General features: G+C 45.2%; 1 protein-coding gene across 5 annotated transcripts in view; it reads left to right on the forward strand.

Moving 5' to 3' along the window:
- rmdn3 (regulator of microtubule dynamics 3) overlaps nt 1-23672 on the forward strand; it is a 430747-nt gene that overhangs the window by 13878 nt on the left and 393197 nt on the right. The window lies entirely within an intron of this gene.

The raw sequence follows: 23672 nt of genomic DNA on the forward strand, positions 1-23672 counted from the left end.
GCAAGAGGTTCTAACTCAACAACAACTTGTATTTATATAGTACCTTTAACGTAATGAAACATCCCAAGGCACTTCACAGGAGTATTTGAAAGGAAAAAATTGACACTGAGCGGCATAAGGAGAAATTAGGGCAGGTGACCAGAAGCTTGGTCAAATAGTTAGGTTTTAAGGAGCGTCTTGAAGGAGGAAAGAAAGGCGGAAAGGTTTAGGCAGGGAACTCCAGAGTTTAGGGCATAGGCATTAGAAGGCATGTTACCAATGGTTGCGTCATTATAATCTGGGATTCTAAAGAGCGCAGAATTAGAGGAGCGCAGACATCTCGGCGGGGTTGTGGGGCTGGAGGAGATTACAGAGATAGGGAGGGACGAGGTATGGAGGGATTTGAAAACAAGGGTGAGAATTTTGAAATCGACGCGTTGCTTAACCGGGAGCCAATGTAGGTCAGTGAGCACAGGGGTGAACGGGACTTGGTGCGAATTAGGACTCGGGCAGCTGAGTTTTGGTCACCTCTAGTTTACGTAGGGTAGACTGTGGGAAGCCAGCCACGAGTGAATTGGAATAGTCAAGTCTTGAGGTAACAACAGCATGGATGAGGGCTTCAGCAGCGGATGAGCTAAGGCAAGGGCAGAGACGAGCGATGTTACGGAGGTGGAAATAGTCAATCTTGGTTATGCTGCAGATATGTGGTCGAAAGCTCATTTCAGGGTCAAATATGACACCAAGGTTGCGAACAGTCTGGTTCACACAGAAGTTGGGGAGAGGAATGGAGTCAGTGGCTCGGGAACGGAATTTGTGGCGGGGACCGAAAACAATGGCTTCAGTCTTCCCAATATTCAATTGAAGAAAATGTCTGCTTATCCAGAACTGGATGTCAGAGCAGCAGTCTTAACAATTTATAAACCAAGGCGGGGCTAAGAGAATCATAAAATCATAGAAATTTACAACACGGAAGGAGGCCATTTCAGCACATCGTTTCCGCGCCAGCCGACCAAGAATTATCCAGCCTAATTCCACTTTCCAGCTCCTGGTCCGTAACCCTGTAGGTTACGGAACTTTAAGTGCACATTCAAGTATCTTTTAAATGTGGTGAGGGTTTCTACCTCGACCACTCTTTCAGGCAGTGAGTTCCATGCCCCCACCATCCTCTGGGTGAAGAAATTTCCCCACAAATCCCCTCTAAGCCTCTCCCCCCAATTACTTTAAATCTATGCCCCCTGGTTGTTGACCCCTCTGCCAAAGTAAACAGGTCCCTCCCATCCACTCTATCCAGGCCCTTCATATTTTTATACATCTCACTCAGGTTTCCCCTCAGCTTCCTCTGATCCAAAGAAAACAGACCCAGCATCTCCAATCTTTCCTCCTAGCCAAAATTCTCTAGTGCAGGCAACATTCGTGTAAATCTGCATCCTTTCTAGTGCAATCACATCTTTCCTGTAATGAGGGGACCAAAACTGCATACACTCCATCATCATCATCATCATCATCATCATCATCATAGGCAGTCCCTCGGAATCGATTTGCTTCCATTCTAAAAATGAGTTCTTAGGTGACTGAATTATCCAAATACGAGAATTACAGTCTCTGTCACAGGTGGGACAGAAGGAAAAGGTGGATGAGACTGGTTTGCCGCACGCTCCTTCCGCTGTCTGCGCTTGGTTTCTGCATGTTCTCGGCTCAAGGTGTTCAGTGCCCTCCCGGATGCATTTACTTCACTTAGTGCGTTCTTTGGCCAGGGACTCCCAGATGTCGGTGGGGATGTTGCATTTTATCAAGGAGCTTTGAGGGTGTCCTTGAAACATTTCCTCTGCTCACCTTGGGCTCGTTTGCCATGAAGGAGTTCCGAGTAGAGCTCTTGCTTTGGGAGTCTTGTGTCAGGCATGCGAACAATGTGGCCTGCCCAGCGGAGCTGGTCGAGTGTGGTCAGTGCTTCAATGCTAGGGATGTTGTCCTGGTCGAGGACGCTAACGTTAGTGCGTCTGTCCTCCCAGGGGATTTGCGGGATCTTGGTCAGCTTTCCAGGTCAGATCCAAGACCGTCCCAACCTCTATCGTCGAGCTACAGTATGCGGACGACGCTTGCTTCTGCGCACATTCAGAGGCTGAACTCCAAGTCATAGTCAACATCTTCACTGAAACATACGAAAGCATGGGCCTTACACTAAACTGCACAAAGTACTCCAGCTGCGGCCTAACCAGTGTTTTATACAGGTCAAGCACAACTTCCTTGCTCTTGTGTTCCATGTCTCAACTAATAAAGGCAAGTATTCCATATGCTTTCTTAACCACCTTATCTACCTGGCCTGCTACCTTCAGGGATCTGTGGACCTGCACTCCAAGGTCCCTTTGTTCCTCTACACTTTTCAGTGTTCTCCATTTTAATGTGTATTACCTTGCCTTGTTATGATGAGACCTCCCCAAATGCATTACCTCACACTTATCCGGATTGAATTCCATTTGCCACTGTTCTGCCCACCTGACCAGTACATTGATATCTTCCTGCAGTCCGCAGCTTTCTTCCTCATTATCAACCACACAGCTATTTTAGTGTCCTCTGCAAACTTCTTAATCATACCTCCAACATTTAAGTCCAAGTCATTGATATACACCACAAAAAGCAAGGGACCCAGCACTGAGCCCTGTGGTACCCAACTGGATACAGCCTTCCAGTCACAAAAACACCCATCAACCATTATCCTTTGCTTCCTGTCTCCGAGCCAATTTTGGATCCAACTTGCCACTTTGCCCTGGATCCCATGGGCTATTACTTTCGTGACCAGCCTGCCGTGTGGGACCTTATCAAAAGCTTTGCTGCATCCATATTCACTACATTAAACGTACTGCCCTCATCGATCCTCCTGGATACCTCCTTGAAAAATTCAATCCAGTTAGTCAGACACTACCTTAACAAATCCTTGATGACCATCCTTGATTAATCTATGTATTTCCAAATGAAGATTTATCCTGTCTCTCAGGATTTTTTCCAATAATTTTCCACCATCGAGGTAAAGTTGACTGGCCTGCAATTACTTGGCCTATCCCTTTCTCCCTTTTTAAACAAAGGTACAACATTAACAGTCCTCCAGTTCTCTGGCATCACACGTGGAGCCAGAGAGGATTGGAAAATGATGGTCAGAGCCTCTGCTATTTCCTCTGTTGCTTCTCTTAACAGCCTGGGATACATTTAATCCGTGCCTGGGGATTTATCCACTTTCAAAGCTGCTGAGCCCCTTAATACTTCCCCTCTCACTATGTTTAGCTCATCTAATATTTCACACTCCTCCTCTCTCATTACAAAGTCTGCATCGCCCTTCTCAAAGTATTCATTAAGAATCCTACCCAAGTCTTCTGCCTCCACACACAGATTTGCTTTATAGTCTCTAATAGGCCCCACTCTTTCTCTAGTTATCCTCTTGCTCTTAATGAATTCATAAAACATCTTTGGGTTTTTCCTGATTTTACATGTCAACATTCTTTCATGCTCTCTTTGCTTTCTTGATATATTTTTTAATTGCACACCTGCACTACTTGTGCTCCTCTAGAGTTCTGCAGTGTTGAGTTCCCGGTATCTGTCATAAGCTTCCCTTTTTTTTCCATCTTGCCCGGGGGGCTCCTGTTAGCTCCATTTTTTTAAAGGGAACATTCTTGCTCTGTACCCCGAGGATCTCCTCCTTGAATGCCTCCCACTGCTCTGACACTGATTTACCATCAAGTAGCCGTTTCCAGTCCACTTTACCAAATCCCATCTCAGCTCAGCAAAATTGGCTTTACCCCAATTGAGAACTTTTATTCCTGGATCCCCTTTGTCCTTTTCCATAACTACTCTAAATCTTACTGAATTATGATCACTAGCACCAAAATGCTCTCCCACTGATACCCCTTCCACATGCCTCTCTTCATTCCCCCAAACCAAGTCCAGAACTGCCACCTCCCTTGTTGGCCTTGTTACATGCTGACTAAAGAAGTTCTCCTGAATGCATTTTAGGAATTCCGCACCCTCTATTATTCACACTACCTTTTTCCCAGTTAATATTAGGGTAGTTGAAATCCTCCACTATTATAGCTCTATTGTTTTTGCATTTCGTAGCAATTTGCCCACATATTTGTTCTATCTCCCTCTGACTGCTTGGGGGTCTGTCTATAGTACATGCCCAGTAGTGTGATCACCCCTTTTTTGTTCTTTAATTCAACCCATATGGCCTTGTTTGATGACCCCTCTAACATATCATCCCTTCTCACAGCTGTAATTGTTTCTTTAATCAATACTGCGACACCACCCTTCCTTTCTAACCCCCTCTCTGTTTCATTTGAAAACCCTGTAACCAGGAATGTTGAACTGCCATACTTGCCCTTCTTTCAACCATGTCTCTAATAGCTATAATATCGTACTCCCAAGTGTCAATCTGTGCTCTTAGTTCATCTGCCTTACTTCCTATATTCTTTGCAGTGAAGTATGTACCATTTAGTATTGCCAAACTCCCATGTTATCTATTTTCCAGCCCTTGTTTCCTCTGTCTTCCAAATTCACTTTCTACTTCTACTTCTTCTCTGTTGCCCAATTCCAGCTTGCTTCTCTCCCCACTGAATCTATTCTCTGGTTCCCATCCTTCTGCCAAGCTACTTTAAACCTTTCCCAACAGCACTAACAAAACCTCCCGCGAGGATACTGGTCCTAGCCCAGTTGAGATGCAACCTATCTGGCTTGTAGAGGTCCAACCTCCCCCAGAAATGGTCCCAATGTCTCAAGAATCTAAAGCCCTCCCATCTGCACCATCTCTCCAGCTATGCATTCATCTTCTCTCTCCTCCTATTTCTGTACTCGCACGTGGCACTGGCAGTAATCTGGAGATTGCTACCTTTGAGGTCCTGCTTTTTAATCTCTCTCCTAGCTCCCTAAAGTCTGCCTGCAGAACCTCATCCCTCTTTCTACCTATGTCATTAGTACATAGAAACATAGAAAATAGATGTAGGAGTAGGCCATTCGGCCCTTTGAGCCTACACCGCCATTCAATGAGTTCATGGCTGAACATGCAACTTCAGTACCCCATTCCTGCTTTCTCGCCATACCCCTTGATCCCCCTAGTGGTAAGGACTACATCTAACTCCTTTTTGAATATATTTAGTGAATTGGCCTCAACAACTTTCTACGGTAGAGAATTCCACAGGTTCACCACTCTCTGGGTGAAGAAGTTTCTCCTCATCTTGATGGCTTACCCCATATCCTTAGACTGTGACCCCTGGTTCTGGACTTCCCCAACATTGGGAACATTCTTCCTGCATCTAACCTGTCTAAACCTGTCAGAATTTTAAACGTTTCTATGAGATCCCCTCTCATTCTTCTGAACTCCAGTGAATACAAGCCCAGTTGATCCAGTCTTTCTTGATAGGTCAGTCCCGCCATCCCGGGAATCAGTTTAGGTGAACCTTCGCTGCACTCCCTCAATAGCAAGAATGTCCTTCAAGTTAGGAGACCAAAACTGTACACAATGCTCCAGGTGTGGCCTCACCAAGGCCCTGTACAACTGTAGTAACACCTCCCTGCTCCTGTACTCAAATCCCCTCGCTATGAAGGCCAACATGCCATTTGCTTTCTTAACCGCCTGCTGTACCTGCATGCCAACCTTCAATGACTGATGTACCATGACACCCAGGTCTCGTTGCATCTCCCCTTTTCCTAATCTGTCACCATTCAAATAATAGTCTGTCTCTCTGTTTTTACCACCAAAGTGGATAACTTCACATTTATCCACATTATACTTCATCTGCCATGCATTTGCCCACTCACCTAACCTATTCAAGTCACTCTGCAGCCTCATAGCATCCTTCTCGCAGCTCACACTGCCACCCAACTTAGTGTCATCCGCAAATTTGGTGATACTACATTTAATCCCCTCGTCTAAATCATTAATGTGCAATGTAAATAGCTGGGGCCCCAGCACAGAACCTTGAGGTACCCCACTAGTCACTGCCTGCCATTCTGAAAAGTACCTATTTACTCCTACTCTTTGCTTTATGTCTGCCAACCAGTTCTCAATCCATGTCAGCACACTACCCCCAATCCCATGCGCTTTAACTTTGCACATTAATCTCTTGTGTGGGACCTTGTTGAAAGCCTTCTGAAAGTCCAAATACACCACATCAACTGGTTCTCCCTTGTCCACTTTACTGGAAACATCCTCAAAAAATTCCAGAAGATTTGTCAAGCTGATTTCCCTTTCACAAATCCATGCTGACTTGGACCTATCATGTCACCTCTTTCCAAATGTACTGATGTGGACCACTGATATCACCCTCTTTTTCCCCCGCCCCCCGCCCCCCGCCCCCAAGAATGTCTTGCAGTCGCTCGGTGACATCCTTGACCCTGGCACCAGGAAGGCAACATACCATCCTGGAGTCACGTCTGCGGTCACAGAAACGCCTAACTTCTCCCCTGACTATTGAATTCGTCCATTCTTCTTCCTCTTTCTCTCCCCGGCCCGTGCAGCTGAGCCACCTATGGTGCCGTGGACTTGGCTCTAGCTGCACTCCCCAGAGGCACCATTGCCCTCACCAGCACTTGGAACAGAATACTGGTTGGAGAACGAGATGGACTCAGGGGACTCCTGCACTACCTGTCTAGTCCTCCTCTTCTGTATGGTGGTCACCCACTTCCTCTCTGCCTGCATACTCTTAAGTTGCGGGGTGACCACCTCTTAAAAATGTGCTATCCACAAAATTCTCAGTCTCGCGGATGCACAGCAGTGACTCCAGCTGCCGCTCGAGCTCAGGTTGCTGCAACTGGGGACACCTCCTGCACACGTGGTCGTCCAAGCTGTGCGAAGCGTCCAGGACTTCCCACATGCCACAGGATGTGCACTCCACAGGACTAAGCTGCCCTGCCATGCCTCTAATTAATAGACTCGGAACTATCGAACAGAAATAAACTCTCAAAGTTAGAAAAACGCACCCAGCAGCTACTCGGCAATCAGCTGATTTATTAATGAGTTTTTTTTAGATTAAAAACATCACTTATCTATATTTATGTTTTTAATTGCGGCTCTTAACTTACACCAATGCCCAAGGTTTTTAAAAAAAAAGAGAAATGGAGAAATACTCACCAACCAGCCAATCACTTGCCTGCTTGGCTATGACGATACACTTTGAATCTTTTTACTTCTTACCCATGCAGGTCTGCTTGACACTGCTGCAGATACCTCCTCCCGAACTCTGGCTCTCCCGCTGTATGCCGCTGCGTTTTGAAGCCCTCGCTCTGGTCAGGTCTCGTGATCTTAGATCGCTCCTCCCGAACTCCGGCGGGTAGTTGGTGTCATCAGCGTACTTGTGGAAACTGATGCTGTGCTTTCGGAGGATGTTGCCAAGGGGCAACATGTAGATGAGAAATAGGAGGGGGCCAAGGATAGATGCTTGGGGGACACCAGAGGTAACTATGCAGGGACAGGAAGAGAAGCTGTTGCAGGTGATTCTCTGGCTACGATTAGATAGGTAAGAATGGAACCAGGTGAGTGCAGTCCCACCCAGCTGGACAATGGTTGAACTGAGGAAGCTTTGTTCCCAATCTGAGTTCAAATCTTGGTATGAAGGGGATGTGTTGCAACAGACTGTACTACCGAATCCATTTAAACATTAAACCATTTCAAAATATTAACTTTTATTTTTTTAAATATTTTTATTTTAAATCTGGATTATTATTCTGGGTAAACACACCATCTAGTATCCAGGTCATACAGATCAGAACATCCCAGGTTCAATCCCTGGTCTCTGCTGAGTTAGCTGAATGCAGACGGGATGTTACAATTGGCCTCAATGCCTGGGGTTCTTGAACCTGATTACTACCCAGTCTTCCTTGCTGGAAAGTGCACATGTGGCGAGGACAGGACTGGGCTTAGTTATGATGTCCTCAATAGTTAAATAGTCTGAAAACACTTCGCTATGAAGACTGGGCATTTGGGCAAAGCATCAGAAGAGTCCTAATGCTCATGAAGCTATATTTCAAGAGTCTGTGCTTTGTGGGGTGTAAATTGGAAATAGTAATGTGACTAGAAAGGAAGTATAATGGAAGAGTGTGCTGAAGTCACTCCACTGTTCAAATCATAAGAGCCTGAACTATAACTATCGCTGTTGTAATTCTATAACTGCGCTCTGCCAGTTCCTTCAAAAAAATCAGAGAATGTATGAACGGCAGAAGGACAACCTGCTTCAACATGGAGCAACTCAACTGTACCATACTGGCATTGAAAAACACAAACTACAGTGTATGCAATGAAGACTGAGTCGAGCTATTAAAGATAAAACTACAGATGAACAGTGGGAGGTGTTCAAAGAAGTGTTTGGTAGAATGCAAAACCTGTGCATACCCCTCAAGGGCAAAAGCTCTACTTGTGTAATTAAACAACCTTGGGCAACAAGAGAAGTGAGAGCTAGAATAAAAGTAAAAGAAAGAACTCTTACAAATGCAAAGAATAGTAGAGATCCTGCAGATTGAGGGAGGTATAAAGAGCAGCAAAGGGATACAAAGAAAGTCGTAAGAGCTGCTAAAAGGGAATACAAGAAAAAACTTGCGAGGGCTGTCAAGGACACCAAAGGTTTTTACAAGTATATTAAGAGAAAGAGAGTGGCTAAGATTAATGTGGGTCCCTTAAAGACACGGTGGTGATGTTGTAATTGAAAATCAGGAAATGGCAGTACTTTGTATCTGTTTTCACAGTAGAGAATGAGGATAAAGTACTAAGGATATAAGAATAAAGTACTAAGGATATGAGGAAACTAAAAATAAATCAAGGGGAGTAAGTTACTAGATTTAATATAAGTAAAAGAAAATGGTAATGGATCAGATAATGAGACTAAAGAAAGATAAATCTCCAGGACCTGATGTTTTCTACCCCAGGGTATTAAAAGAAGTAGGTGAAAAAATTGTAGATGCTTTAACCATGATCTTCCAAAATTCTCTTAATTCAGGAATTGTCCTTTTGGATTGGAAAATTGTCAATGTCACTCCATTATTTAAGAAGGGCAGGAAAGATAAACTAATAAATTAAAGGCAGATTAATCTAACATATGTTGTGGGGACATTACTAGAGTCTGTTATTGGGAACAAAATAACTGAGCACTTGGATAAATATGAACTGATAGGAACTTAGAAACAGGAGTAGGCCATTCAGCCCCTCGAGCCTGTTTCGTCATACAATGACTGATCTGTCTCTTAACTCTATCCACCTGCCTTGGCTCCATATCCTTTTTTACCCTTGTCTAACAAAAATCTATTGATCTCAGATTTTTAATTATTAATTGATCAGAGAGAGCCAGCATGGATTTGTAAAGGGTAGGTCATGCCTAATGAACCTGATTGAATTTTTTTGAAGAGGTGACTAAAGTAGTGGACAGGGGAATGTCTGTGGATGTTATTTATATGGATTTCCAGAAGGCATTCGGCAAGGTTCCACAAAAGAGATTGTTAACAAAAATGAGAGCACATGGACTTGGAGGCAATCTATTGACATGGGTAGGGAATTGGTTTAGAGGTAGGAGACAGAGTAGGGATAATGGATATGTACACACATTGGTAGGATGTGACTAGTGGTGACCCCCAGGGATCTGTATTGGGGGGGGGGGTGTGGGGGGCCTCAGCTTTTTACTGTATTTATAAATGACTTAAATGAAGGAATAGAAAACGGTATATCCAAGCGCTGATGATAGCAAGTTAGGTGGCAATGTAAATAATGTAGATTGGAATAGAAAGTCGCAAAGAATCATTGATAGATTAAGTGAGCAGGCAACGTTGTGTCAGATGGGGGAATGTGAGGTCATCTATTTTGCACACAAGTAAGACAAATCAGAGTATTTTCTAAATGGGTGAGAAGCTACAAACTGGAGGAGAAGCGAAATTTAGGGGTCCAAGTAAAGAAATCAATAAAAGCTGTTGGACAAGTACAATTTTTTTTAAATGCTAATGGAATGTTATCCTTTATCTCAAGGGGGCTGGAATACAAAGAGCTGTAAATTACATTACGTTATATAAAGCTCTATTTAGACTGCATTTAGACTGCATTTAGATTACTGCATTCAGTTCTGGGAATCACACCTCAGGAAGGATATATTGGCCTTGGAGCGGGTGCAGAGCAGATTCGCCAGAACCTGGGCTAAAAGGATTAAATTATGAAGACAGGTTGCATAGACTAGTTTGTATTCCCTTGAATATAGAATATTAAGGACCTAATTGAGGTGTTTAAGATGATTGAAGGAGTTGTTAGGATAGATAGAAACTATTTCCTCTGGTGTGGGAGTCCAGAACAAGGGGCATAACCTTAAGATTAGAACTAGGCAATTTCCTGGGAAAGAAAGAACGGAGGTCAATTTAGGAAAGAAAATCTGGGAAATTTCTCTCCAACCCCTGAAGGCAATCAAAGAAACAACAGGAGACCACAGTATCCCATCTACTCCACAACCTTTCATCTAGAACTCGATGCAAAGACTTTCTGTTCTTCACTATCTCCGATTCCACTGTATTGCAAGAATGTAGTTGGGCTGTTTGTTGCCTTCATTGTTGTGAGTGCAGCAGAACCAGAAGAGTTTCTAATCATTAGGCCTCTTGTATTTGTGCAGGGAACATCTCATAGGATTACATAGGCACAGAAACAGGCCATTTGGCCCAACTAGTCCATGCCGGCGTTTATGCTCCACTCAAGCCTCCTCCCATCTTTTCTCATCTAACTCTTATCAGGTTAACCCTCTATTGCCTTCTCCCTCATATGCTCATCTACCTTCCCCTTAAATGCATCTATACTATTTCCCTCAACGACTCCCTGTTGTAGTGAGTTCCACATTCTCTGCACCCTCTGGGTAAGGAAAATTCTTCTGAATTCCCTATTTGATTTGTTGATGACTATCTTCTATTAATGGCCTCTAGTTATGCTCAACATCTGTATCAATCTCTAAAATTCCTGTGAAAGGCTGAAGCTTTACGTACTAGTTATCCAGCTTCTGCACACTGGTTAACTGCAGGACTAACCATCACTAGGACAACTGGGGCATTTTAAATGTATAAACATCGGGCAGCTATCCAGAAGTCACGATGTACACTGTATCATGGGACTGATTTCAGTGCGACTCTCCAAAATCTTCCTTTTTTTTGTTCTGCATCCTCCTTGGTGATACGCTGCACAGATTGTGTGGGATCAGTAATAGAAAATAGTAGAGGAGAGCATGGATCATTGTTGCAAACTGCCCGAGTAAATTGTGAGACACCACCAATGTCATTCTGTGGTGTGTTCATGCATCAACAAGCAGAACCAATGGTTATTAGTTTGAGATTTTTCTCCTTCTTACCCACCCTGCCAAGTTCTCAATAGCAGTCCCACTGGGCACCTTGCTGGAGCAAAAGAAGCTTGGAGGAAGAATCATTTGTAAAGGTGGTTTTGTGCAACTTGTGGATCAGAACAGGATAGGTGAAAGGTCGGGAATAGGTGAGCTGCAGTTGGTGTACTAATCTGGGTTAAGGTGTGGGGTAGGGTAGGGGAAATGAGGGATTTTGTATCTTCAAAAAAATAGCTTTGTTTCTGAAAGTGTTGCGGATTAGCTATAACTCCAAGGTGAGTTAATTGGCTCTTGCATAAAAGGAGATCCAAAGATCTTGGTTGTCAGAGGAGTGGTGGAGCCGATTCGGGACCAAAATGGAGATCGATTGGTGGAGGCAGAAGGCATGGCTGGGGTATTAAATGAGCACTTTGCATCAGTGTTTACCAAGGAAGAAGACTTTACAAAACCTATGGTAAACGAGGAGGTTGCCTGGATACTGGATAAGATAAAAATAGATAGAGGAGGTACGAGAAAGGCTGGCAATACTTAAAGTAGGTAGATCACCCGGTCCGGATGGGATGCATCCTAGGTTGCTGAGGGAAGTAAGGGTAGAAATTGCAGAGGTTCTGGTCACAGTATACCAATCCTCCTTTGATGCAGTGGTGGTGCCAAAGCACTGGAGGATTGCAAATGTTACACCCTTGTTTTTAAAAAAAAAAAGGGAAAAAGATAAAACTGGCAATTACAGGCCAGTCAGTTTAACATCAGTGGCGAGGAAGCATTTAGAAACAATAATCCTGGAGAAAAAAGGACAGCCAGCACAGATTTATTAAGGAAAAATTGTGTTTGACCAAATTGATTGAGTTTTTTGATGAAGTAATGGAAGAGGGCAATGCAGTTGATATTGTTTATATGGACTTTCCAAAGGCGTTTGATAATGTACTACACATTAGGCTTGTTAGCAAAATTGAAACCCATGGGTTAAAAAGGGCAGTAGCAGCATGGATACAAAATTGGCTTAGGGATAGAAAACAGAGAGTTGTGGTGAATGGCTGTTTTTCAGACTGGAGGGAAATATACAGTGGAGTTCCTCAAGTTTCAGTACTAGGACCACTGCTGTTTTTAAGAGATATTAATGACTTGGACTTGAGGAGACCAGGGCACAATTTTGAAGTTTGCAGATGACACAAAACTTGGAAGTGTAGTAAACAGTGAGGAAGATAGTCATAGACAGGCTGATAGAATGGGCGGACACATGGCAGATGAAATTCAATGCAGAAAAATGTGAGCTGCTGCATTTTGGTATTAGGAAGGACAATACATGATAAATGGTACAATTTTAAAGGGGTGAAAGAAGCGAGAGACCTGCTTGTGCTTGTGCTTGTGCACAATTCTTTGAAAGTGGCAGAACAGCTTAATAAAGCATATGGGATCCTGTGCTTTACAAATAGAAGCATAGAGTACAAAAACAAGGACGTTCTGATCAACCTATTTAAAACACTAGTTCATCCCCAGCTGGATTATTATGTCCAATTCTGGCACCACACTTTAGGAAGGACGTGAAGGACGTACAGAAGAGATTTACGAGAATGGTTCCGGGGATAGGGGATTACAGTTATGTGGATAGACTGGAGAAACTGGGTTTGTTCTCCTTGGAGCAGAGAAGGCTAAGAGAAGATTTGATAGAAGTGTTTAAAATCATGAAGCGTTTAGAGTAAATAAAGAGAAACTATTTCCAATGGCTGAAGAGTCGAGATCCAGAGGGCACAGATTTAAGGTGATTGGCAAAAGAACCAGGGCGGACATGAGGAAAAACATTTTTATGTAACGAGTGGTTAGGATTTGGAATGCACTGCCAGATAGAGTGATGGATACAGATTAAATAGTAGCCTTCAAAAGGGGATTGGCTAAATTGTTGAATGAAAAAAAATTACAGGGATATATGGAAAAGCAGGGGAGCGAGACTACCTGGAACGCTCTTCAAAGGAGCCGGCACTTGGCCGAATGGCCTCTTTCTGTGCTGTACTAATCTATGATTCTATGAATGTAATTTGTGCTGTTCCTTAGAAATGGGTGTTCAGACATAATATTTCATTGCTCAACCACAGCTCCCAGCACCCTGCTGCTCACAACTTTCAGAGGCACACCCGTAATGTAGTAAAGGAACATAATTACTCAGTGCCCAGCCTGAAAATTTAGCAAAGCTGAAGGTTCTGTTCGAAAATCCAGTTAATATGGGCTCAATTTTCCCCAGTCATTTGCGCGTTTTTTCGGTGGGCGCCTTTTTTTCTGGCATCTTTATTTTTTTCCAAGTTTCCCCCTGTGATCTGCGTCGGCGTAACTGACTTAGTTACGATTTTTCTAGGCCAGTCTTTTTTGACATCATAGGGGCGTACCCTCATGTCTGCGCTGGTTTTTTCAATTGTTCGCAGTTGGGCCAACATTTTTTTCTCTTAGGTTGGCGTATCTGGCCATTCCTGAAAAACCTTCTGGTGAGTTAAGAAAACCAGCGCACATTCACAAATCTGCGCTGAAATACACCATTGTTTTTAAATCGAAGATTTTAGAGGGAGTCAAGAACACTGTCAAAATCAATAATAAAGTTCAACTTTTTTTTTTAAACCTGTCAACGTAGAAGTGTAAATTTATTAGATTTCAGAAGTTTTCTCATTTTTTAAACTCACTCACATGCCACCAGCGAACATCTTGAAGCAGGGCTGGAGGGTCGTAGGTTTGGCCGGCAGAATCGGCCTCCTGCCCAGACACAGCAGCTTGGGGTTTGGCTACAAAGCAAGCCGTGGAGGTGAGGGGGAGGAGAGAGAGAGAGAGAGAGAGAGAGAGAGAGAGAGAGAGAGAGAGCGAGGTGCCAATTGGAAGACTTGGAGCCCAGGGGAGGGAGAGGGAGAGAGGGAGAGGGAGAGGGAGAGGGAGAGGGAGAGGGAGAGGGAGAGGGAGAGGGAGAGGGGTGTGAGGGTGGCGGGGGGGGGTGGGTATAGAGAGGAGGAGGAAAGAAAGAACTAGAGAGAGAAAAGATGATGACCTGGAGAGATACAATTTAAGTATGGGGGCAATACAGACCATGCCATACCTTGTGTGAGACTTCATCGCATCAAAGACATCGGAGCCCGTAGGGTACTGTGTAGGAGGCGTTACCCACCTCGGGTATATCGAGACAGGCATCCACCTGAGTGATGTCAGAATGGCTGCATTTCCGCAAAGAAGTTGTAAGTGAGATCTGAGAGTTGGTCAAAGCAGACCTGCAACCTAGAAGCATCAGGAGGACTGCTTTGTCAGTTGAAGTGAAGGTTACAGCTGCACTTCCATTCTATGCCTTCGGATTGTTTCAAACTACAACTGGGGATGAGTGCGCCATCTCAGCATGCAACACATGTCTCCATTCGCCAGGTGACGGCTGCATTGTACGCGCGTTGGAATGACCACCCAAGCAATCCATAACAGGGATGAGGGCTTCTCCAGGATTGCTGGGTTCCCAAAGGTACAGGGCTGCATTGATTGTACCCACATCACCTTGCGAACACCTTTGAAGGATTCCGAGATGTACAGGAACAGAAAAGTCTTCCACTCCATTAATGTGCAGGTCATGTGTAACAGCATGCATCATATCATGTCAATCAATGCAAGATACCCTGGCAGCACCCATGATGCGTTCATCCTACGCGACAGCGTTCTAGCTGCCATGTTTCAGCAGCAGCCAGATCATCCATCATCATGCTCCTTTAACGATTGCACGAACCTTGCACCAGCAGATCATCCGTGAATGCTTTACTGATGCCTGAGGGCTCAGTGACAATTATTCCACATGGATATGTTTACTGTTCCGTAATGTTGTGTTGTGTGAATGGAACATGATTCAGTTATAATGTAAAATATAGTTTATCCAAAAGTTTACAAAGTAATTAAATTAACTTTTATAAAATTAATCTTGTATCAAACTTTACTTTAATATCACTTAAACTTGTAAATTTACATAACTTACAAAAAACTTTTAATTTGAGAACAGTTACAACAGTAACAATAATAATAATAACAACAACAGCAATGAAAGGCTGCACCCATCTCTCATCCCCCTTATTTTAAGACCGCCCGCTGCGCTTGGTCTTGTTGACGCAGGCAGTGGCGCAACGTTTCTCGGATTGGTACCAAGCTTATTCTTTTGAACATCTCGGGTACTGCGCACCTCTTGAGGGTGGGGGGGCATCAGCGTCAAGCGATAAGTTGGAGGGCCCAGGCGGCAAGCTGGAGGGCCCGGCTTTGGACTCTTCAGAGACTGGTGTGGGGATTGGAGTGGGAGTGACAGTTGATTCAGGCAATGGACGCGGGGTCTGGCGTGTTCCCTTATTGCAGCAGCTAACTCCAACATGCCGTCCCTCATGCGCCCTGACAGTGTCTCAACGACCTGCAACATTCCATAGAAACATAGAAAATAGGTGCAGGAGTAGGCCATTCGGCCCTTCGAGCCTGCACCACCATTCAATAAGATCATGGTTGATCATTCTCTCAGTACCCATTTACTGCTTTCTCTCCATACCCCTTGAGCCCCTTAGCCGTAAGGGCCATATCTAACTTTTGAATATATCCAATGAACTGGCATCAACAACTCTCTGCGGCAGGGAATTCCATAGGTTAACAACTCTCTGAGTGAAGAAGTTTCTCCTCATCTCAGTCCTAATTGGCTATCCCTTATCCTAAGACTATGTCCCCTGGTTCTGGACTTCCCCAACATCGGGAACATTCTTCCCGCATCGAACCTGTCCAGTCCTGTCAGAATCTTATATGTTTCTATAAGATCCCCTCTCATCCTACTAAACTCCAGTGAATAAAGGCCCAGTTGATCCAGTCTCTCCTTATATGACAGTCCAGCCATCCCTGGAATCAGTCTGGTGAACCTTCGCTGCACTCCCTCAATAGCAAGAACGTCCATCCTCAGATTAGGAGAACAAAACTGAACACACTATTACAGGTGAGGCCTTATTCAGGCCCTGTACAACTGCAGTAAGACCTCCCTGCTCCTATACTCAAATCCGCTAGCTATGAAGGCCAACATGCCATTTGCCTTCTTCACCGCCTGCTGTAACTGCATGCCCACTTTCAGTGACTGATGAACCATGACACCCAGGTCTCGTTGCACCTCCCCTTTTCCTAATCTGCTGCCATCCAGATAATATTCTGCCTTTGTGTTTTTGCAAAATGGATAACCTCACATTTATCCACATTATACTGCATCTGCCATGCATTTGCCCACTCACCTAACCTGTCCAAGTCACCCTGCAGCCTCTTAGCGTCCTCCTCACAGCTCACACTGCCATCCAGTTTAGTGTCATCTGCAAACTTGGAGATATTACACTCAATTCCTTCATCTAAATCGTTAATATATATTGTAAAGAGCTGGAGTCCCAGAACTGAGCCCTGCGGACTCCTAGTCACTGTCTGCCATTCTGAAAAGAACCCGTTTATCCCGACTCTGCTTCCTGTCTGCCAACCAGTTCTCAATCCACGTCAGTACATTACCCCCATTAACCATGCGCTTTGATTTTGCACACTAATCGCTTGTGCGGGACCTTGTCAAAAGCCTTTTGAAAGTCCAAATACACCACATCCACTGGTTCTCCCTTGTCCACTCTGCTAGTTACATCCTCAAAAAATTCCAGAAGATTCGTCAAGCATGATTTTCCTTTCATAAATCCATCCTGACTTGGTCCAATCCTGTCACTGCTTTCCAAATGCGCTGCTAGTTCATCCTTAATGATTGATACCAACATTTTCCCCACTACTGATGTCAGGCTAACTGGTCGACCCGTTTTCTCTCTCCCTCTTTAAAAAAAAGTGGTGTTACATTAGCTACCCTCCAATCCATAGGAAACGATCCAGAGTCGATAGACTGTTGGAAAATGATCACCAATGCATCCACTATTTCTAGGGCCACTTCCTTAAGTACTCTGGGATGCAGACTATCAGGTCCCGGGGATTTATCGGCCTTCAATCCCATCAATTTCCCTAATACAATTTCCCGCCTAATAAGGATATCCTTCAGTTCCTCCTCACTAGACCCACTATCCCCTAGTACATTCGGAAGGTTATTTGTGTCTTCCTTCGTGAAGACAGAACCGAAGTATTGGTTCAATTGGTCTGCCATTTCTTTGTTCCCCATTATAAATTCACCTGAATCTGACTGCAAGGGACCTACGTTTGTCTTCACTAATCTTTTTCTCTTCACATATTTATAGAAGCTTTTGCAGTCAGTTTTTATGTTCCCTGTAAGCTCCCTCTCGTACTCTATTTCCCCCCTCTTAATTAAACCCTAATTCCCTCCCTTATGTTGAGCAAAATTGTCTGAACGACCTGCAACATTCCCTCCCTCATGGTCAGTGATGTGGTTTGCAGTACGTCTGACAGCTTGGTCCAAACACCCTCGGCCCCACCCTGCTGCTGGCCAAGAACGGGGAAACACTCATCAAGGACACCGAGGCAGTCAAGGCCCGCTGGAAGGAGCATTTCGAAGATCTCCTCAATCGAGACTCTGCCTTTGACTCGAGTGCTCTCGACTCCATTCAACAGCATGCTACTCGCCACCACCTCAGTGAGACCCCAACACTACACGAGGTAGAAAAAGCCATAAGATAGCTTTAAAAAAACAGCAAGGCTACGGGAGCAGATGGAATCCCTACTGAGGCACTGAAGTATGGCAGAGAGGTACTGCTGGCGCAAATACATGACCTCATCTCTCGCATCGAGAGGGAGGAGAGCATGCCAGGTGATCTTAGAGATGCAGTGATTGTGACCATCTTTAAAAAAGGGGACAAGTCCGACTGTGGCAACTACAGAGGAATCTCCCTGCTATCAGCCACTGGAAAAGTTGTCGCTCGAGTCCTTCTCAACCGTCTTCTCCCTGTGGCCGAGGAGCTCCTCCCGGAGTCGCAGTGTGGATTTCGTACCCTACAGGGCACAACAGATATGATTTTTGCAGCGCGACAGCTGTAGGAAAAATGCAGCAAACAGCGGCAGCCCTTATAAGAACATAAGAATTAGGAACAGGAGTAGGACATCTAGCCCCTCGAGCCTGCTCCGCCATTCAATAAGATCATGGCTGATCTGGTCGTGGACTCAGCTCCACTTACCCGCCCTCTCCCCGTAACCCTTAATTCCCTTATTGCTTAAAAATCTATCTATCTTTGACTTGAAAACATTCAATGAGCCAGCCTCAACTGCTTGCTTGGGCAGAGAATTCCACAGATTCACAACCCTCTGGGAGAAGAAATTTTTTCTCAACTCGGTTTTAAATTGGCTCCTCCGTATTTTGAGGCTGTGCCCCCTAGTTCTAGTCTCCCCCACCAATGGAAACAACCTCTCTGCCTCTATCTTGTCTATCCCTTTCATGATTTTAAATGTTTCTATAAGATCACCCCTCATCCTTCTGAACTCCAAGGAGTAAAGACCCAGTCTGCTCAATCTATCATCATAAGTTAACCCCCTCATTTCTCGAATCAGCCTAGTGAATCTTCTCTGTACCCCTTCCAAAGCTAGTATATCCTTCCTTAAGTAAGGTGACCAAAACTGCACGCAGTACTCCAGGTGCGGCCTTACCAATACCTTATACAGTTACAGCACCCCCTTCTGCTTTTGTACTCCATCCCTTTCGCAATGAAGGCCAACATTCCATTTGCCTTCCTGATTACCTGCTGCACCTGCAAACTAACCTTTTGGGATTCATGCACAAGGACCCCCAGGTCCCTCTGCACCACAGCATGTTGTAATTTCTCCCCATTCAAATAATATTCCCTTTTACTGTTTTTTTTTCCCCAAGGTGGATGACCTCACACTTTCCGACATTGTATTCCATCTGCCAAACCTTAGCCCATTCGCTTAACCTATCCAAATCTCCTTGCAGCCTCTCTGAGTCCTCTACACAACCCGCTTTCCCACTAATCTTAGTGTCATCTGCAAATTTGGTTGCACTACACTCTGTCCCCTCCTCTAGGTCATCTATGTATATTGTAAACAGTTGTGGTCCCAGCACTGATCCCTGTGGCACACCACAAACCACTGACTTCCAACCGGAAAAGGACCCATTTATCCCGACTCTCTGCTTTCTGTTCGCCAGCCAATTCTCTATCCATGCTAATACATTTCCTCTGACTCCGCGTACCTTTATCTTCTGCAGTAACCTTTTGTGTGGCACCTTATCGAATGCCTTTTGGAAATCTAAATACACCACATCCATCGGTACACCTCTATCCACCATGCTCGTTATATCCTCAAAGAATTCCAGTAAGTTAGTTAAACATGATTTCCCTTTCATGAATCCATGCTGCGTCTGCTTGATTGCACTATTCCTATCCAGATGTCCCGCTATTTCTTCCTTAATGATAGTTTCAAGCATTTTCCCCACTACAGATGTTAAACTAACTGGCCTATAGTTACCTGCCTTTTGCCTGCCCCCTTTTTTAAACAGAGGCGTTACATTAGCTGCTCTCCAATCCGCTGATACCTCCCCAGAGTCCAGAGAATTTTGGTAGATTATAACAAATGCATCTGCTATAACTTCCGCCATCTCTTTTAATACCCTGGGATGCATTTCCTCAGGACCAGGGGACTTGTCTACCTTCAATCCCATTAGTCTGTCCAGCACTACCTCCCGAGTGATAGTGATCATCTCAAGGTCCTCCCTTCCCACATTCCTATGACCAGCAATTTTTGGCATGGTTTTTGTGTCTTCCACTGTGAAGACGGAAGCAAAATAATTGTTTAAGGTCTCAGCCATTTCCACATTTCCCATTATTAAATCCCCCTTTTCATCTTCGAAGGGACCAACATTTACTTTAGTCACTCTTTTCCGTTTTATATATCTGTAAAAGCTTTTACTATCTGTTTTTATGTTTTGCGCAAGTTTACCTTCGTAATCTATCTTCCCTTTCTTTATTGCTTTTTTAGTCATTCTTTGCTGTTGCTTAAAATCTTCCCAATCCTCTAGTTTCCCACTAACCTTGGCCACCTTATACGCATTGGTCTTTGATTTGATACTTTCCTTTATTTCCTTGGTTATCCACGGCTGGTTATCTCTTCTCTTGTCGCCCTTCTTTTTCACTGGAATATATTTTTGTTGCGCATTATGAAAGAGCTCCTTAAAAGTCCTCCACTGTTCCTCAATTGTGCCACCGTTTAGTCCTTGTTTCCAGTCTACTTTAGCCAACTCTGCCCTTATCCCACTGTAGTTCCCTTTGTTTAAGCATAGTACTCTCGTTTCTGACACAACTTCCTCATCCTCAATCTGTATTACAAATTCAACCATATTGTGATCACTCATTCCGAGAGGATCTTTTACGAGGAGATCGTTTATTTTTCCTGTCTCGTTACACAGGACCAGATCCAAAATGGCTTGCTCCCTTGTAGGCTCTGTTACATACTGTTCTAAGAAACAATCCCGTATGCATTCTATGAATTCCTCCTCCAGGCTACCTCCTGCGATTTGATTTGACCAATCGATATGTCGGTTAAAATCCCCCATAACTACTGCCGTTCCTTTTTCACATGCCTCTTATGCGTGGCCTTCTTCGACCTTACAAAGGCCTTTGACACTGTTAACCTCGATAGTCTGTGGAGCGTCTTCCTCCATTTCGGATGCCCCCAAAAAGTACGTCGCCATCCTCCGCCTGCTCCACAACGACATGCAGGCTGTGATCCTTACCAACGGATCCATCACAGATCCAATCCATGTCCGGACCGGGGTCAAGCAGGAATGCGTCATCGCCCCAACCCTCTTAATCTTCCGAGCTGTCGTGTTCCACCTCACAGTCGACAAGCTCCCCACATAGGCATGTTTGCATGCCAGACACGAGACTCCCAAAGCAAGCGCTCTACTCTGAACTCCTTCACGGCAAACAAGCCAAAGGTGGGCAGCGGAAAAGTTACAAGGACACCCTCAAAGCCTCCCTAATAAATTGCAACATCCCCACTGACACCTGGGAGTCCCTGGCCCAAGAATGCCTTAAGTGGAGGAAGTGCATACGGGAGGGTGCTGAGCTCTTCGAGTCTCGGCGCCGAGAGCATGCACAAATCAAGCGCAGGCAGCGGAAAGAGCATGCGACAAACCAGCCCCACCCACCTCTTCCCTCAACAATTATCTGTCCCACCTGTGACAGAAACTGTGGTTCTCGTATTGGACTGTACAGCCACCCGAGAACTCACTTTCAGAGTGGAAGCCAGTCTTCCTCGATTCCGAGGGACTGCCTATGATGATGATAACTACCTCTGACATTCCCTCCCTCATGGCCACTATTTCCTCACTGATGGTCGCGGATATCGTTCCCATTTATCGTGTCATTGCTGTTACTTCTCCCGACAATCCCATTAACTCACCCCACTGATGGTGTCCAGGAGTGATCGGGTAAGGTCAGTGATCTTCGCTCTCAATGACATCATCTGAACCACATCTGTTAGATCCTGCACCTCAGAAGAACGTGGTCGAGCTCTCCTTCCCTGCCTTCCCATGGGTGTGGCTCGCACCCCAACACTGAGACCCGCAGCTTGGGACAGTGGTGCCCTGGGTGTGCCTCGCTGCACCCCACCACTGGGACCCGCAACCTCGGAAGGTGGGGCACTGGGTGTGCCTCGCTGCACCCCACCACTGGGACCCGCAACATCGGAAAGTGTGAAACCATGGAATGTCTCACCAACACTCAAACCACTAGTCACAGAAGGGGCTGTCACCTCCATGAGTGGCACCTCCTCCAAAGTCAGTACAACAATGGGAGTTTCATCCAGCTCCATCCCATCCTCCCCCCGCCCCCCTCCCCCCAATGGATGGATTGGAAGATGTTCTCCTCTTCAAGCTCGTCCGCATCTGAAACTACTTCTGCATCATCAGGGTTGGCCTCAAGTTCTGCAAAATATAACAGAACAGTCAAGTGGATAGCAGCAGAGGAGGGGGCCAGATAGGTGGCATGAGTAGGCTCACACATCACAGGTCAGGCAGCAGGTTGATTTGAAGAGCCACGATGAATTTGCAGGACTTACCCTCTCCCTCGAGTGTGAGCCCAGTTTGTGTAGTACTGATTGCTTTTTTCCAGGCAGAACCCATCAAAGCAGCGACCCTCTCTTCCAAAGGTGCCCGTGGGTGCAGATTTGCCCGGCCTCCTCCTGTTCGAGTTCATTCCCTTTTATTATGTGCCACCTTTCTCTGCAAAGATGAAAACCTAACTTTTTAAAGAGGTTGTCTCTCTGCTGTCTGGGACATATACAGATGGTCACATTTACATTTGTAACTAACCATTTGACTGTTCTGTTATATTTTGCTGAACTTGAGGCCAACCCTGACGATGCAGAAGAAGATTCAGACACTGACGAGCCTGAAGAGGAGAACATCTTCCAATCCAGACCAAGAACATGGGGGGAGGGGGGAGGGTATGGAGCTGGATGAAGTTTGTTATACTCATCATAAATGGTCAGACTGAGTACTGTGTGTAACGAGCAAGTGTGACCTTAGCTCCTTTATTGTAGTTCCAGAGTGCGGGTACCTCGTGGGTGGTGTGCTTATATACTGTACACCCAAGGGATGCTGGGATCCCTTGGGACTCCAAGAGGTAGGCCCTCTGGTGGTCAGGTGTAATGCAGGTTACAAGGGGTTAAATACATAACATCACTCCCCCGTGAAGTCAACAATACACTTATTTACAAGGAGAGACGATCTGGGACTCTGCACTCCCTTGTCGATCGTCTCGGTACAAATGTTGGTGTGGTTGGGTTGGTCAGTTCTTCATTGGCCTGTTGGGCAGCCGGGCTGCTGGGGATGATAAGTTCTGTTTTGTGGTCAACTGTGATGTCAGTTGCCACGTGTTTGTGTGTGTGTGTTGGAGGGTCAAAGTTGGTAGTGTCTTCTTTGGGTTGCATGTAGCTGTCGGTGAACCGCAGTTTAATTTGGTCCAAGTGTTTTCTGTGCGTTTTTCCATTGGTCAGTTTGACCTGAAACACCCTACTCCCCTCTTTGGCTGTGACCGTGCCAGCAAGCCATTTGGGACCATGTCCACAATTGAGCACAAACACAGGATCGTTGATCTCAATATCGCGTGACAAGTTTGCGCGGTCATGGTACACACTCTGTTGATGCCGCTTGTCCTCCATGTGATCATGTGGATCAGGGTGGACCAGAGAGAGCCTTGTTTTAAGTGCCCTTTTCATGAGCAGCTCGGCTGGGGGAATCCCTGTGAGTGAGTGGGGTCTGGTGCGGTAGCTGAGCAGTACTCTGGACAACCGGGTCTGCAGGGAGGCTTCTGACACGCATTTCAAGCTTTGCTTGCTGGTCTGGACTGCCCGTTCTGCCTGGCCGTTGGATGCGAGCTTCAACGGTGCAGATGTGACATGTTTGACCCC

This window comes from Pristiophorus japonicus, chromosome 4 (genome assembly GCF_044704955.1).
Source record: "Pristiophorus japonicus isolate sPriJap1 chromosome 4, sPriJap1.hap1, whole genome shotgun sequence".
Lineage (NCBI taxonomy): Eukaryota > Metazoa > Chordata > Chondrichthyes > Pristiophoridae > Pristiophorus > Pristiophorus japonicus.